We start from the raw sequence: 14879 nt of genomic DNA, 5'->3' as shown, positions 1-14879 counted from the left end.
TTTCTGCCGAGGGCACATGCCCTAAAGCAAAAACCCCTAAAAAAAAAAAAAAAGAAGAAAGAAAGAAAGAAAGAAAAAAGAAAAGAAATGTGGTATTATCTGTTGAAGATATTTTATAATTTTATCAACTAGACTAGGGAGAAATGTTCATCTGTTGAAATAGTCACTTTGTAAGCTAAATAATGTGATTGAATGTATAAATGAAAATGAAACTTAAAAATGTAAATAATGAACAAATAAATACAAAATAGCTTCAATATTCAAATTTTTATAAATAAACTTTCCTACTTACCGGTTTCAAAAAACATCACTATACATCATTTAGATTGTGAAGAGACTTTGCCCAGCATGATTTATACCTCAGTCCAGCCCAGTTGAGACTATTATACACATCCTCATCAACAGATCTGCTGATAGTCGAGATCCAACTATGCCTTTAATACCCAGAGATTCCCACCCCACTAACAAGTAAAACAAGACATACGTTAGTCAACTTAAGACTAACAGTGAAGCTCTGTGAAGTCAAGGACCCAGGCTGCTTCATTCTAATCTGGCACACATGATATTTTTAAAAATTTATTATCATCATAATCTTGTTTATATTACATTGAATCACATACAACTTTACAATGTATTACATTTCTTTTTCAAGAAGGAATACCATGCATATCAGTCAATACCGACATTAAAATCACCATTTCATCATCCAATAGCTTTTCATTGTTTTTCCTCCTCCTCATCATCATCATTATTATTATTCCAATTATTTTTTTAAACAGTCAACCACTATTTCTCATTTTGCTTGTAAAAAGAGTTTACCAGTCATGAAATACTTCACAGACCAATCCAGTTGAGAATACTATACACGTCATCATCAACAGAGAATAAGCCATATCTGTGTCCCATTAATGTCATGCCTGTTTGTTCGAAAGAGCACACTTTACTGGGAAGCATAGTGCTGCACACTGACCAGCAGACGAAGACTGCTCAGTGGGCACCCTCCACGTCACACTCCAGCAGACACATGGGAGGTTTGTAGTAAAAAGCAGTCGGAACATGGATTCTTCTGGGCACATTCCCAACCTTGTTTCCGACCTCAAGAAAACTGCCAACCACTTTCCTGAAGCGATGGCAGTTCACTAGAGATAGAGCCCCTCAGGAGTGCCTTCTTCTTTTTAATAAAGAATATTTTCTTTAGACTTTTTGAAGTCTTCATTTGTTACTTTCATTCTCCGTTCTCTCAAGGCCATCAGACCAGCTTCTGTACAAACTGCCTTGATGTCGGCACCAGACAGGTCATCCTTAGCCATGATCAGGTCATCCAGGGTTACATCATCGGCCAGCGTCATCTGCTTGTGTGAAGCTGAAATATGCGCTTCTTGGTCTTTTCATCGGGCAAGGGGAACTCAATCTTCCTGTCAGTGCGGCCTGGTCAAATAAGTACTGGATCCAAAGACTCTACTCAGTTTGTGGCCATAATAACTTTCACATCTCCCCTTGAATCAAATCCTTCCCGCTGGTTCAACAGTTCCAATATTGTTCACTGAATTACTTTCACCACCAGAATTTGAGTCATATCTTTTTGTCCCAATGGTATCAGTTTCATCAATAAACACAATGAATGGTGCATGCAATGGTATCAATTTCATCAATAAACACAATGAATGGTGCATGCTCTTCAGCAACTTGAAAGAATTCCCAGACAAGTTTGGGCCCATCACCCAGGTACTTCTGAATCGGTTCAGAGCCAACAACACTCAAGAAAGTGGCTGAAGTTTGGTTCGCAACAGCTTTGGCTAACAAGGTTTTTCTTGTGCCAGGGGACCATAGAGAATGACCCCCTGGGGGGGCTTTATACCCATCTCTTTATAATATTCAGGATGGGTGAGAGGAAGCTCCACAGATTCCTTAATCTCCTGGATTTGGTTGTCCAGCCCCCCAATATTAGCAAAGGTCTCCTGTGGGGACTTTTCCACCTTCATCACTGTGACCAAGGGACTCATGTCATCCATCAGTTCCCCTACCACTACATGTGATTGAGCAGGACCGAGCAGCCTGGTTCCAACAGATCCTTGTCTACAAATGAAAGAATGTTGACATAGTGTTCTGAGCCCACAGATGTAGACACTATTGCATGATTATCATCAATGATCTCTTCCAAGGCTCCTGCAAACATCGGGGTCCACCTCGGATCACCCACCTTTGATCTTTCCTCCTCTTGCTTTTCTTCTAATGGTTTCATCTGCTTCTGATTTCTAATAAATTGTTCTTCCATGAGAAGGTAGTCTTTAATTCTCTCTAATTTCAATCATTTTAACTGGCACTGTGTGTGAAGTGTCACCAGTGGCAGTTCGTGGGCAGCATCTGGTCCCTTAATTTTCTTCTTTTTTTTCCCTGACCCTAGTTGGGACAGGAGGTTCATACTTCTTTTTCTTGTCCTTGTCATCCTTCTTGCCACCTCCAGGACCATGACCGCCACTCTGACTTTGACTCATCTTGCTTCGGCTGCTTTTATCTCTAGTTATTTCTGAAGATTCAAAAGGAAGGAAACCTTCCAAATTCATTTTATGAAGCTTCCATCATTCTCATTCCCAAAACAGATAAGGACAGGACAAAAAAAGGAGAACTACAGATCAATATCATTGGTAAATATAGATGCAAAAATTCTCAACAAGATACTCGTAAATCATATCCAACAACATATAACAAAGATTATTTATCATGACCAGGTAGGTATTATCCCAGGAATGCAAGGGTGGTTCAACATACGCAAGACCATAGGGAACCAGCAGTTAGCATAATGGCTATGTCGCTGGACTCCCACATAGTCGACCGTGGTTCGCGTCCCAGACCCGGTGGCTTAAAACTCACACCGGGTGCATGTGCGTGCATGCCCAAGATCCCGAGAGGAGAATGGAGGAGAAGGGATTGCGGTGTGACCATCCCCTCTGGGGGGTGATTTCTCGCTTTCTGTCTCTATGTCTCTCTCTGTCTGTCTGGCAAGCGCACGCACCTTATAGCGAAAACCTCTCAAAAAAAAAAAAAAAAGACCATAAATGTAATACACCATATTAACAGAAAGATTTTTTTAAATATATGATCATTTCAATTGAAGAGAGAGCATTTGATAAAATTCAGCATCCTTTCATGATTAAGACCCTCAGTAAGATTAGTAAAGAAGGATCATTTCTCAACACAATAAAGGCCATCTATGAAAAACCTACAGCTAACATTATACAGAATAGGGAAAAGCTGGAAGGTTTTCCACTAAAAACTGGCACTAGGCAAGGCTGCCCACTTTCTCCACTACCTTTTAATATAGCATTGGAAATCTTAGCTAATGCAATCAGAAAAGAGAACAATATAAAAAGCATTCAAATAGGCAAAGAAGAGTTGAAAATATCTTCATTTGCAAATGACATGATGGTATACTTAGAAGACCCAAAGGTCTCCATGAAAAAACTTCTCAAAGTAATAAGTGAATACAATAAAGATACAAAATTAACATCCAAAAATCTATAGCATTTCTATATATGAACAACAAGTTGAACAAAGTAGAACTGGAGAAAGGAATCCCTTTCACCATAGCCACAAAATGTATAAGATACCTAGGGATAAACCTAACTAAGGAAGTCAAAGAACTTTGCAAAGAAAACTATGAAAATCTTTAAAAAGATATTGAAAGTGGCATTAAAAAAAGTGGAAGAGCATCCCATGTTCCTGGATTAGAAGAATTAATATAATCAAAATGGCAATTCTACCCAAATTGATCTATGTATTTAATGTAATTCCAGAGTTATTCTTCACAGATCTAGAAAAGACAATCATAGAATGTGTCTGAAATCATAAAAGACCTTGTATTGCCAAAGCAATCCTGCACAAGAAGAATGGAGTAGGAGGTATATCACTCCTTGATGCCAAGATATACGATAAAGCTGTGGTCATCAAAACAGCATGGTATTGGCACAAAAACTGACAAGTGGACCAATGGAATAGAATAAAGACCCCAGAAATAACCCCCAAAGCTTACAGCCAACTGATTTTTGACAAAGGATACCAGTCAATCCATTGGGAAAAGGAAAACCTCTTTAGTAAATGGTGCTGGAAAAACTGGGTATCCACCTGCAGAAAGATGAAACTGAACCCCCCATCTTTCACCATTAACAAAAGTCAACTTGAAATGGATCAAAGATCTGAACCTCAGGCCTCAAACCATAAAACTACTGGTGGAAAATGCTGAGGAAACTCCGAGAGACATAGGGGTAGGCAAAGACTTATTATATAAGACTCCCAAAGCTCACACAATAATCCCTAAAATATTCTAGTGGGACTGTATTAGACTAAGAAGTTTCTGCACAGCAAAGGACACAGTAACAAGTGTTAATCGCCAACCCTCAGAATGGGAGAATATTTTTGTAAAATATGCCTCAGACAAGGGACTGATAACCAGAATACACAGGAAACTCAAGCATCTTTGTGAAAAAATAGAAATGATTAGCCCAATTAAAAGATGGGAAAATCAGCTGAATTAAAATCTAAGGAAGACATATGAACAGCCAAAAAGCATATGATGAAATATTCAACATCGTTCATCATAAGGGAGATGCAGATTAAAACCCCAATGAGATACCACCTAACCCCTGTCAGAATGGCAAAGATTAAAAAAATAAAAAGTGATGAATGTGTTGGCGGGGATGTGGTGAAAAGGGAACTCTCCTACACTGTTGGTGGGAATGTAAACTGGTTGAGACACTGTGGAGAACAATATGGAGGATCCTCAAATGTCTACAAATAGGATTACCATTTGATACAGCAAGCCCACTTCTGGGTATCTACCCAAAGGACAGGAGAACACTCAGTCAGAAAAGTGCTTGCACATCAATGTTTATTGCAACTGTATGATCGCTAAGACATGGAACCAACCCAAATGCCCACAAACTGATGAATGGATTGAAAAAGTGTGACACATAAACTCTATGGAATACTACTCAGCCATTAGGAAAAAAAAAAAAAAAAAAAAAAACCCTGGCATTTGATAGAAAGGGCACCAATGATAAGACAATGTGGAACAGGGCAGGAGAAGAGAAAAGTATGGAGAAGGATAGCAAGAGAACAAATAGAGAGGCATGACATTAGTGGGATTCAGATATGGTTTATTACTGTTGATGATGACGTGTATAGTATTCTCAACTGGACAGGTATGAGAAGTATTTCATGTTGGGTAAAGTCTTTTTACAAGCAAATTGATAAATAGTGATTGAATGTTTAAAAAAATAATTGGAAGAATAATAATCTGGAAAAAATGAAAAGCTATTGGATGATGATGGGGATTTTAATGTCTTTGCATTGACTGATATGAATGGTATTCTTTCTGGAAGGAGAAATGTAATACACTGTAAAGTTATATGTGATTCAATGTAATATAAACAAGATTATGATGATAATTTTTAAAAATTTTTTATTATCTCCATGGTGAGAACAAAATGGATTCTATATCATATTTGAAAATGACTCATGGAAATAATGTTCTCTTACACTTAACTATACTTATACTATCTGCAAAAATCATGGGAGCAGAGAAAGTGATTGAGTTTTAAAATATGAAACTGCTGTGGAGGAGTGGGGCCTGGGGAAGAACATTTGGAGGAGGGATACAAAGACAGCATTGTTGAGACAGGGAGGTAGTGTTGCTATATTTTGATCAACTAGAACGGGGAGAAATTTTCATTTTTTTAAATGATCACCTTGTAAGCTAAATAATGTAATTGAATGTATTAAAAAAATGTAAATAAAAATTTAAAAAATAAAATAAAGTATGATACTGCTTATGGGAGTTTGCCATGAGAGCTGAGATCTGGTGATTTCAGAGATAAGAGCAATGAAGATGTTCTGCTGAGAATCTACCCTGGTAGAGCCCCTGTCTCCTTCTCTCTGTCTGTCTCTGTCTCTTTCCGCCTTTCTGTCTCTGCCTTTTCTTTTTCTTTTTTTTCTTTCTGTAAAAAGGTAAAGTTTCTTCTTGGCTCTGAAATCCTCCTTCATCTTGATACTAATCCCTTCCCCTTTCCCCCTCCCATCTAGGCAAAAAAAGGCAGGCCAGAAGAAGACTGAGTCTGCCATGAGAGCTGAGATCTGGTGATTTCAGAGCTAAGAGCAATGAAGATGTTCTGCTGAGAATTTACCCTGGTAGAGCCCCTGTCTCCTTTTCTCTGTCTCTCTCTGTCTCTTTCTGCCTTTCTGTCTCTGTCTTCATTTTCTTTTATTTTTTCTTTTTTTTAAGATAAAGTTTTTTCATGACTCTGAAATCTTCCTTTATCTTGGTACTAATCCTCTCCTCTTTCTCCCCTCCCATCTAGGCAGAAAAAGGCAGGCCAGATGAAGACTGAGTCCACCATGAGAGCTGAGATCTAAAACAAGAAATAAAAAACAAGAAATAGAAAATTATTCGTTGATGACAACATGTATGTTTAAGCCACTTTACAGTGTGTTCTGGCTGGAAAATCGCATTTTGTATGCTGTGGTGATGTCCAGTGAAAGCATGTAAAATAAATAAACATAAAATAAAAATAAAAGAATGGATTAGTTGACATTTCATACTAATCTACACTGTTTATGCTTTCTTTGAAATAATAACTAAAAGAACATAAAGAAAATCTCAGAAGTAGTTTGCTGCTAATATATACTTATATTGTATAAAAAGCTATATTTTGGTTTTGTTAAAACTCTTGTTGACTTTCCTACCATGAACTTTTTTTTACCTTGATTTAATAAAAATGTTAATTTTGGAAGTGGAGTTTTGTTTTGTTTTTTTAAAAAAGGATATAGAAACACAGTACATGGTTGTGAATACCAGATATAGTGTGGGAAGATGGTGGGTAAAAGAGTAGAGTCTCAGGAAGGACATTAAGGAGAAAACTAGAGAGGCTTAACATTAATGGTACAAAGAAATGGGGTATTATCTGTTGAAGATAACTTTATAGTCTTATCAACTGGACTGGGGAGAAATGTACTCATGTGGGAAATATTCACTTTGCAAGCTAAATAACGTGATTGAATGTATAAAAGAACTTGAAATAAAATAATAAAAAAATTGAATATTAACGGATTAAATTCTCCTATCAAGAGACACAGACTGGTTGAATGGATTTTAAAAAAAGGAAAGAAAAGAAACCCTCTATATGTTGCCTACAAGAAACTCATCTCATGGATAAAGGCAGAGATAGATTAAAAGTGAAGGCCTGGGAAAAGGTATTCCATACAAAGCGGAACCAAAAAAAGAGCTGGAGTCATGATACTAATTTCAGACAAGATAGGCTTTAAACAAAAACTATTCAAAGAGACAAAGAAGGGCACTATATTGTAGGAAAAGGGTCAATCCATCAAGAAGATATAACACTTATAAATATTTATGCACCTAACACAGGAGCACCCAAATACATGAACGAAAAACTGTTAGATCTAAAAGGAGAGATAGACTGCAACACACTAATTGTTGGAGACCTCAACACCCCACTCTCTCCTCTGGACAGATCATCTAGACAAAAATAACTAAAAAGATAAAGGATCTAAATGATACCATAATTCAAATGGACTTAACAGGAATCTATAGAACTGTCCACCCAAAAACCATAAGACACCATTTTTTTTTTCACCCCTACTTGGGACCTTTTCGAAGATTGACCACAGGATAGGGTCACAAAAAGCAAGCTGCTACAGATTCAAAGGCATAGAAACTATCTCCAGCATCTTCTCTGACCATGACGGAATAAACTTGATTTTAATTTCAAGAGAAATACTCAAGAAAGCACAAATACATGGAAACTAAATAACCTACTCCTGAATGTGTGCACAACTACTGAAGAAATTAAGACTGAAATCAAAAAATTCATGGAAGCCAATGACAATGAGGACTCGAGTTTCCGTAATCTTTGGGACACTGCCGAAGCAGTCATAAGAAGGAAGTTTATAGCAATTAGTGCACATAAGAAGACAGAAAGAAGGCAAATGGATCACCTAACATCATGCCTCAGAGAATCAACAGCAAAAAATTTCAAAAAACTCCAGGAAAAAGGAAATAATAAAGACCTGAGCAGAAATAAATGAAATATAAAACAAACAAACTACACAGAAAATAAATGAAACTAAAAGCTGGTACTTTGAAAAAGATAAACGATGACCAGCAGTTGGCAGAATGGCTATGTCTCTGGACTCCCATGTAGTAGACCACAGTTCAAGTCCTGGACCCAGTGACTTAAACTCACACCGGCACGTGTGCATGCATGTCCAAGATCCTGAGCGGAGAGTGGAGGAGAAGGGATTGCAGTGGGGCCATCTCCCCTGGGGGGTGATTTCTCACTTCTGTCTCTCTGTCTGTCTCTATCTTTCTGGTGAGCATATATGCCCTATAGCAAAAACCTCTCCAAAGGAAAAAAAAAAAAAAAAGATTCTCTCTTCACACCTTCAATATGTCTTCCCATTCTTTCCTTGCTTGCATTGTTTCCATTAAAAGGTCTAGTATTAGCCTGACAGGATGACATTTGTAAATCACATGTCTTTCTCTCTTGCCAATTTTAGTATCTTTATCTGTGGTCTTGGCCAGTCTGACTAAGGTGGGCCTTGGGGAATATCTTCTTGGGTTGGTTCTATTTGGGGGTCTTTTTTCCTTGGGTCTGGATGTGTGAGTGCTTCTCTATACTTGTGAAGTTTTCCAGGATTTCATGGAATATATTTTCTATGCCCTTATTAGTTTCTTCGACTTCTGGGATACCAATTATTCAGATTTTGGACATTTAATAGAATCTAGTATTTCTCATATATTATCCTCATTATTTTTGTTATTTTCTCTATCTTTTTGGTGGGTTTTTCTAGGTTAGAGGTTTTATCTTCTATGTCCACGATTCGACCTTCAGCATGGTCTAATCGGCTTCTAATTCTCTCAAGAGAGTTTTTGATTTCCTATATTACAGACGTCACCTCTAATAATTCTGTCTGATTCATTCTTAAAGTGTCCATTTCTTCTTTCCAGTCATGGAAGGACTTCCTCATCTCCTGGAGTTCATTGTCCCTTTTCTGTTCCAACTCATAGAGTTGTGTCACTATGAATGTCCTTAATTCCTTCTCTGACATTTTGGTAACTTTTTCTGTTTTTTTTCAAGAGCTGGAGGGGAGTTATTGTGTTCTTTTGATGAAGACATCTGTCCTGGTTTCTTCAAACCTGAGGATCTTCTTCTACCTCTAGCCATTGGCTTATGTATTCACTTTGGATACCTTTTTTTTTTTTTCAACTCTGAAAACATGTTTTATTTTTCATTTTCTGTGTATCTCCTTATATTTTTTTGATAGCTGTCTCCACAGGTTTCAATTTATATATTTATTAGAGCCATTACTTTGTTTTTTCCACATTATTTATTATTTGTTTTTTCAATCATATTGTTTGGCTTACAATGAGATACCTTTTTGAAGAAAGTTTCTGCCCCTGGGAACAAGTTTGATTCCCTTTTGCTGTGGACTGATGTGTGCTAAAGTCTCTCTTCTGTTGTTTAGCAATGTGGTCCCCACAGGAGGAATCTTCTATTCAGGTGTCTGAAGAGCAGTTTCTCTTTTTTCACAAGTAGTTCAGTAAAAGGAAGGATCACAGGGAGCCTTTCTGGTGGCAGGGCAGGGCTCTGAGGTTGGGAGAGTTGGGCTGGGCTGCAGCTGGAGGCCGAGCCAGTGAAAGGCCTGCCTCAGTGTCCCTGACTGGCCAGGAGGCTACCGATGGAACTGGACTCTGCTGGAGAGCTGAAGGCTGCCCTTTCTGGCAGTGGGGGAGCTCTGAGATTTGGGAGAGTTGAGCTGGGTCAGAGCTGGAGTAGTGCCAGGGCCAGTGAAAGGCCTGCCTCAGTGTCCCTGACTGGCCAGGAGGCTACCGATGGAACTGGACTCTGCTGGAGAGCTGAAGGCTGCCCTTTCTGGCAGTGGGGGAGCTCTGAGATTTGGGAGAGTTGAGCTGGGTCAGAGCTGGAGTAGTGCCAGGGCCAGTGAAAGGCCTGCCTCAGTGTCCCTGACTCCCAATTCTTCTGTGATATCGTGGAAGGACTTCAGCATCTCTTGGAACTCAATGTCTCTGTTCTCTTACATCTCATAGAGTTTTGTTACCATAAATATTCAAAATCCTTTTTCCAACATTTCGATTTTTCCCTACTTGCAGATGAGTGTTCCCTTGCTGGAGATGTATTATTTGATTTTCTCATCCTTGAGGCTCTTCTCCAATCTTTAGTCATTTGGTAATGCATTCACTCTTGGCTAATTTGCTGGAGAAGGATTCTATAACTGTGATCTTGTGTTTTTCCCTTACTCTGAAATAATCTGGTACTATTTTCTCACTTCTGCTGCGTCCTCCAGTGGCAGAATCACAGGAGGAGTTTTTAAATTGGATTTTGTGTCCTCCAGTGGGAGAATCACAGGAGGAGTTTTTAAATTGGATTTATGAAGGGGAGTTTAGCTCTTTTTACAACCAGTACAGTGAATGGCAAAGAATTCTCTCAAACTCACAATGTTCTGAGTTCAGCTACTATGCACCTAGACTTCTCTAGACCATGGATAAGAGCCGAGCAATAAAATAGGAGAGTAAGATAAAGGAAAAAGAAAATAAGAAACAGAAATAGGAAGAAAAAGCAACGGGAAAAGAAAGAAAAAAATAGAACAAAAAGAGGACTAAAAACAGAAATCACATTGCAGAAAATAAAATTGGGTTAAAAATGGAAAACCACATGGCATGTTTGCGCACTGCACGAAGAGACAGCAGACACAGAGATGGAGATGCCTGGACAGGTTCTGGCCTAGGTGAGGGAAAAAGAGATAAATTAGCAAGAGAAAGGCACAAGAAGACAGAAAGATGTTTTTATTTTTAAGAGAAAAAACTGTTGGAAGGGACAGAGAAGAACAAGAAGGAAAGACAGACTTTTCCTACCTGACTAGCACTGGAGTCTGGAAGCGGGGGACTGGCTTTGGGGGGATTCACAACCATGAGGTCTGGAGGAGGGGAGGGGGCCTGGCTGTGAGGACTTCACAGCCATGAAGCTGGACCCAGAAGAGACAGCCCTCTTAAGGGCAAAATTAGAGGCAAAGTTCACAGGCACATGATCAGTTCAGTGACTGGTTCAAGAGAGTGTGCTCATTCCATGGGCATTTTTGATTGGAGAGGCCTTAGGTAACCCAATTTCTGTTCAGGTTTCTGGAGTCATTCAACCTTACAGTCTTTGAGCTCAGAGCCAGCAATTTCCATTCTATTGAAACTGAAACATTCTGTCTTTCATATTGAAATTAAAACCTTATCTTCCCTCTGAGAGTTTTTAGGTTTAATGGCCCTCATTCATAAACAATGTTTTATTCCCAAATTTGAAGTCTTACTCCCTACTCTGGGCCATTACAATGTAAATGGCCCTTGTCCAAGCACCTGAGAAAAGTCATTTTACTTTTAGTTCAGCCCTTATTTTCAGTTTGGGAAATTCTAATTTTTTTCTTTAACAGAAGGGGAAACTGAGGACCCATCCCTCTTAGGAAGTCTCTGCTCAGTTTCAGACTCCCACATGACCAACCACAGTTTCAAGTCCTGGACCTGGTGCCTTGAAAATCACAACAGACCTGTGAGCATGCATGCCCTAAATCCCAAGGAGAATGGAGGAGAGGGGTGATTTCTCACTTTCCCTCTCACTGTCTCTCTCTCTGGCAAGTATATGCACCCTATGACAAAAATAAATAAATAAATAAAAGAATGAATGAATGAAAAAATGAAAGAGCAAGGACACACCACCCCAAAGGGCTTAAGGCCTTGATGAATTGAGCCATTGGGGCTTTTAGTCCTATATGGGAGTTGCCCATACCAAATTATCAATTCAACTCACCTTGGTTAGGAGACTCAGTGGAAATAAGGGTGAAAGAAGAAGAAACAAAAAGAGGAGAGCTGCAGGCTGCCCTTTCTGGCAGGGCAGAGGGCTGTGAGGTTGGGAGAGCTGGGCTGGAGCCAGAGCTGGAGCTGGGGCTGTGGTCAGTGGAAGGCCCTGCCTCAGTGTCCCTGACTCCCAATTCTTCTTTCATATCGTGGAAGGACTTCCGCATCTCTTGGAACTCAATGTCTCTGTTCTCTTACATCTCATAGAGTTTTGTTACCATAAATATTCAAAATCCTTTTTCCAACATTTCGATTTTTCCCTACTTGGAGACGAGTTACAGTGTTCAAGGCCTTAATGAATGTTTTGGAGATGGTTTCTAGCCCTGTATGAGTTGCTCATATCAAGAGCTATCAATCCCGACTCAGTTGACCCGCTTTGGCCAAGACGAGGCAGGAGAGAGCTAGAAAATAGAAGCAGGTAAAGGGGCTGGAGTATCTGCCCATGCTGCTAGATTAGAAAACACAGGGCAGAAAAATCCCCACCCAAAGTAACATAGGCAGGAGATTAGTGGGGGGTTTCTAGTTGATTAAGCCACATTTTATGTAGCCATTGAGATATATCAGTGGGTCCAGCCACATTTGATACATAGCCAATGGGATAAATCAGTGGGCCCAGCCACATTTGACATAGCCAATGAGAAAACAGTGGGCCCAGCCACATTTGGTAGAGCCAGTGAGATGAAAATAATCAGTGGGCCCAGCCAATGTGATCAACCAACACAACCTAAATTGAATAATTATAAACCTCACAGAATGCAGCTGCTGGGGCCTTTTGAGCTACTCTTTCTCTGTCTACTCAGGCCCACTCTTACCTCTCAGGAGTGTAATTTTGCTTTTTCTTAATAAACTACCCTTTCCTTTCACTGTTGGCATATTTCATTCAAGTCTTTGTCCAGAACACCAAGAACCCAGATATCATCACAGAGGCCATCCCACAACAGAAAGACTCGATGGAAATGAGGAAGAGAGTAGAGAGGATTCCCAGTTAGGGGCTTACCTTCTGGCTTGGCTCACCACAATAAATGCCATGGGATGACTTCTGTGATGATATCCAGGTTCTTAATGTTTCAGACAAAGCCAGACCTGCCACTAGTGAAATGAAAACGTAGTTTATTAAGTAAAAGCATAATACATTCCCAAGAGGTAGTAGTGGCCCCTGAGCAGATAGAGAAAGAATATCTCAAAGGCCCTGGTAGTTACATTATGTGAGGTTTATAATTTTTTAATCTCCATAGTGTCAGTTGATCATTGGCTAGGCCCATTGATTATTCTCATTTCATTGGCTCTACCACATACGGATGACCATTGATTTCTCACTGGCTATATCGAATGTGGCTGAATCAGTTAGGCACCCCCCACTAATCTCCTGCCTGCATTACCTTGGGCAGGGAATTTTCTGCCCTGATCAGTTTTGGGTTTGGTTTTTGGGGTTTTTATTTTGTTTTATTTTGTGTTTTGTTTTGTTTTGTTTTGAGAGAGATTTTTGCTATAGGGAATATGTGCTTACCAGAGAGATGGAGAGACAAAAAGCAAGAAATCACCCCTGTCCCCGGGTGTATGGGCAAGCTGCAATCCCCTCTCCTCCAGTCTCCTCTCAGGATTTTGAGCATGCACACACACACATGTCTGGCATGAGTTTTAATCCACCAGTTCCAAGACTCGAACCTCAGTCAACTATGTGGGAGTCCAGCAATGTAACCATTACACCATCTGCTGGTCCCTCTTTTGTTTTTTAATTTTTATGAAAATTATACTTGGGCCTGCCTCCTAACACAATTGTTTAGTGCTTTGTGAGACAGAGCGGATTCCAAACAGCCAACTGCAGCTTGAATCCCAATTCCACAGGCTTGAAAATCATGCCAGACCCAGGTGTGCGCATGTGTGTCCAAAAGCCCAACAGCATAGGTAAATGAAGGAAAGGGATGGTGGCATGACCACATCTCATGGGAGGTGGGAGGTATTTCTCTCTCCCTCCCTCCCCACTACCCTGGCAAGTGTACTCATCCTCTGGCTATATATATATATACACTTGAGCAGGTCCTTGGTCCCTAAGGAATCTATAAAGTCTCTCCCACCTTCCTTCCCTTCCTTGCCTCTACCTGGTCAAGTAGGACCAGCAATTCCATCCTGTGTTCCCAATGTGCCCTGCACAGCCTCACCATCAGACTGCCAGCTCTCCAGGGCAGTCTGACACTCACTGGGACTGCAGACCCACAGATTCTATTGAATTCATTTGTGAAAATGCTGTGAATCCCGGGGTATGGAGAAGGCAGCTCATGCTAAGGCCTCACTGCTGAAACTCTGTCTCTGCATCTGCAACATGAGGGTAGCATTTCCTATGTGGTTAACATAGAGATGGGAGGAAATACTCAGTGACTCCTGCACGGTTTCATCTCCTCTTCTACTCTCTATTCCTACCTCCCACCTCCAGGATGCTAAGAAAAAGAACTGGGTCATTTCCTTTGGTTCTAGCCCTGCAAGGCTCCCTGAGTGTTAAGACCCCTGTCTGGCTCATGAACAAGAAAGGCCTGGGAAGATGGCTGGAAGTGCAGGGTAGACTGGGAATGCAAATTGCTTAACAGGCCACATAGGCTCCCATGCTGGGAGTTTCGGGGGAAATGAGGGTGGGAGGAGTGGAAGCTGCTTGAACCATAGGAGACAAACCAAAGTGAGACAGAGACTGGGAGTGGCTGGACTTCAGGTGCATCCATGTCCCAACACTGGCCCCAGTCAAACAGAAGTCACCTGCTTCTCTAGCCCCTATTTATTATTATTACTCATACATTAAATCGCTATACATCATTTAGATTGTGAAGATGCTTTACCCAGCATGATATACACCTCAGACCAGCCTAGTGAGACCAACAGATAATAAATCTTATCTGTGTCCCACAAGTGTCTTACCTCTCCATTTTCCCCAAAAAAATTCGTATGCTTTTCCCCTCCCATA

General features: G+C 40.1%; 1 long non-coding RNA gene across 1 annotated transcript in view; it reads right to left on the bottom strand.

Moving 5' to 3' along the window:
• Nucleotides 1–1637: 1637 nt before the first annotated feature.
• The window catches only part of LOC114009827 (uncharacterized), a 32990-nt gene continuing 19748 nt past the window's right edge, over nucleotides 1638–14879 (bottom strand). The window contains exons 2-3 of the long non-coding RNA XR_003551226.1: nucleotides 12927–13018; nucleotides 1638–2584 (exon numbers count right to left, since the gene is read on the bottom strand). This is a non-coding gene — a long non-coding RNA (uncharacterized LOC114009827). The remainder of the gene's footprint in view (nucleotides 2585–12926; nucleotides 13019–14879) is intronic.

The sequence above is a fragment of the Tupaia chinensis genome, unplaced genomic scaffold (genome assembly GCF_000334495.1).
Source record: "Tupaia chinensis unplaced genomic scaffold, TupChi_1.0 Scaffold000628_1, whole genome shotgun sequence".
Taxonomy (NCBI): domain Eukaryota; kingdom Metazoa; phylum Chordata; class Mammalia; order Scandentia; family Tupaiidae; genus Tupaia; species Tupaia belangeri.
The sequence above is the reverse complement of the archived record's forward strand: the minus strand, read 5'-3'. Positions and strand labels throughout refer to the sequence as shown.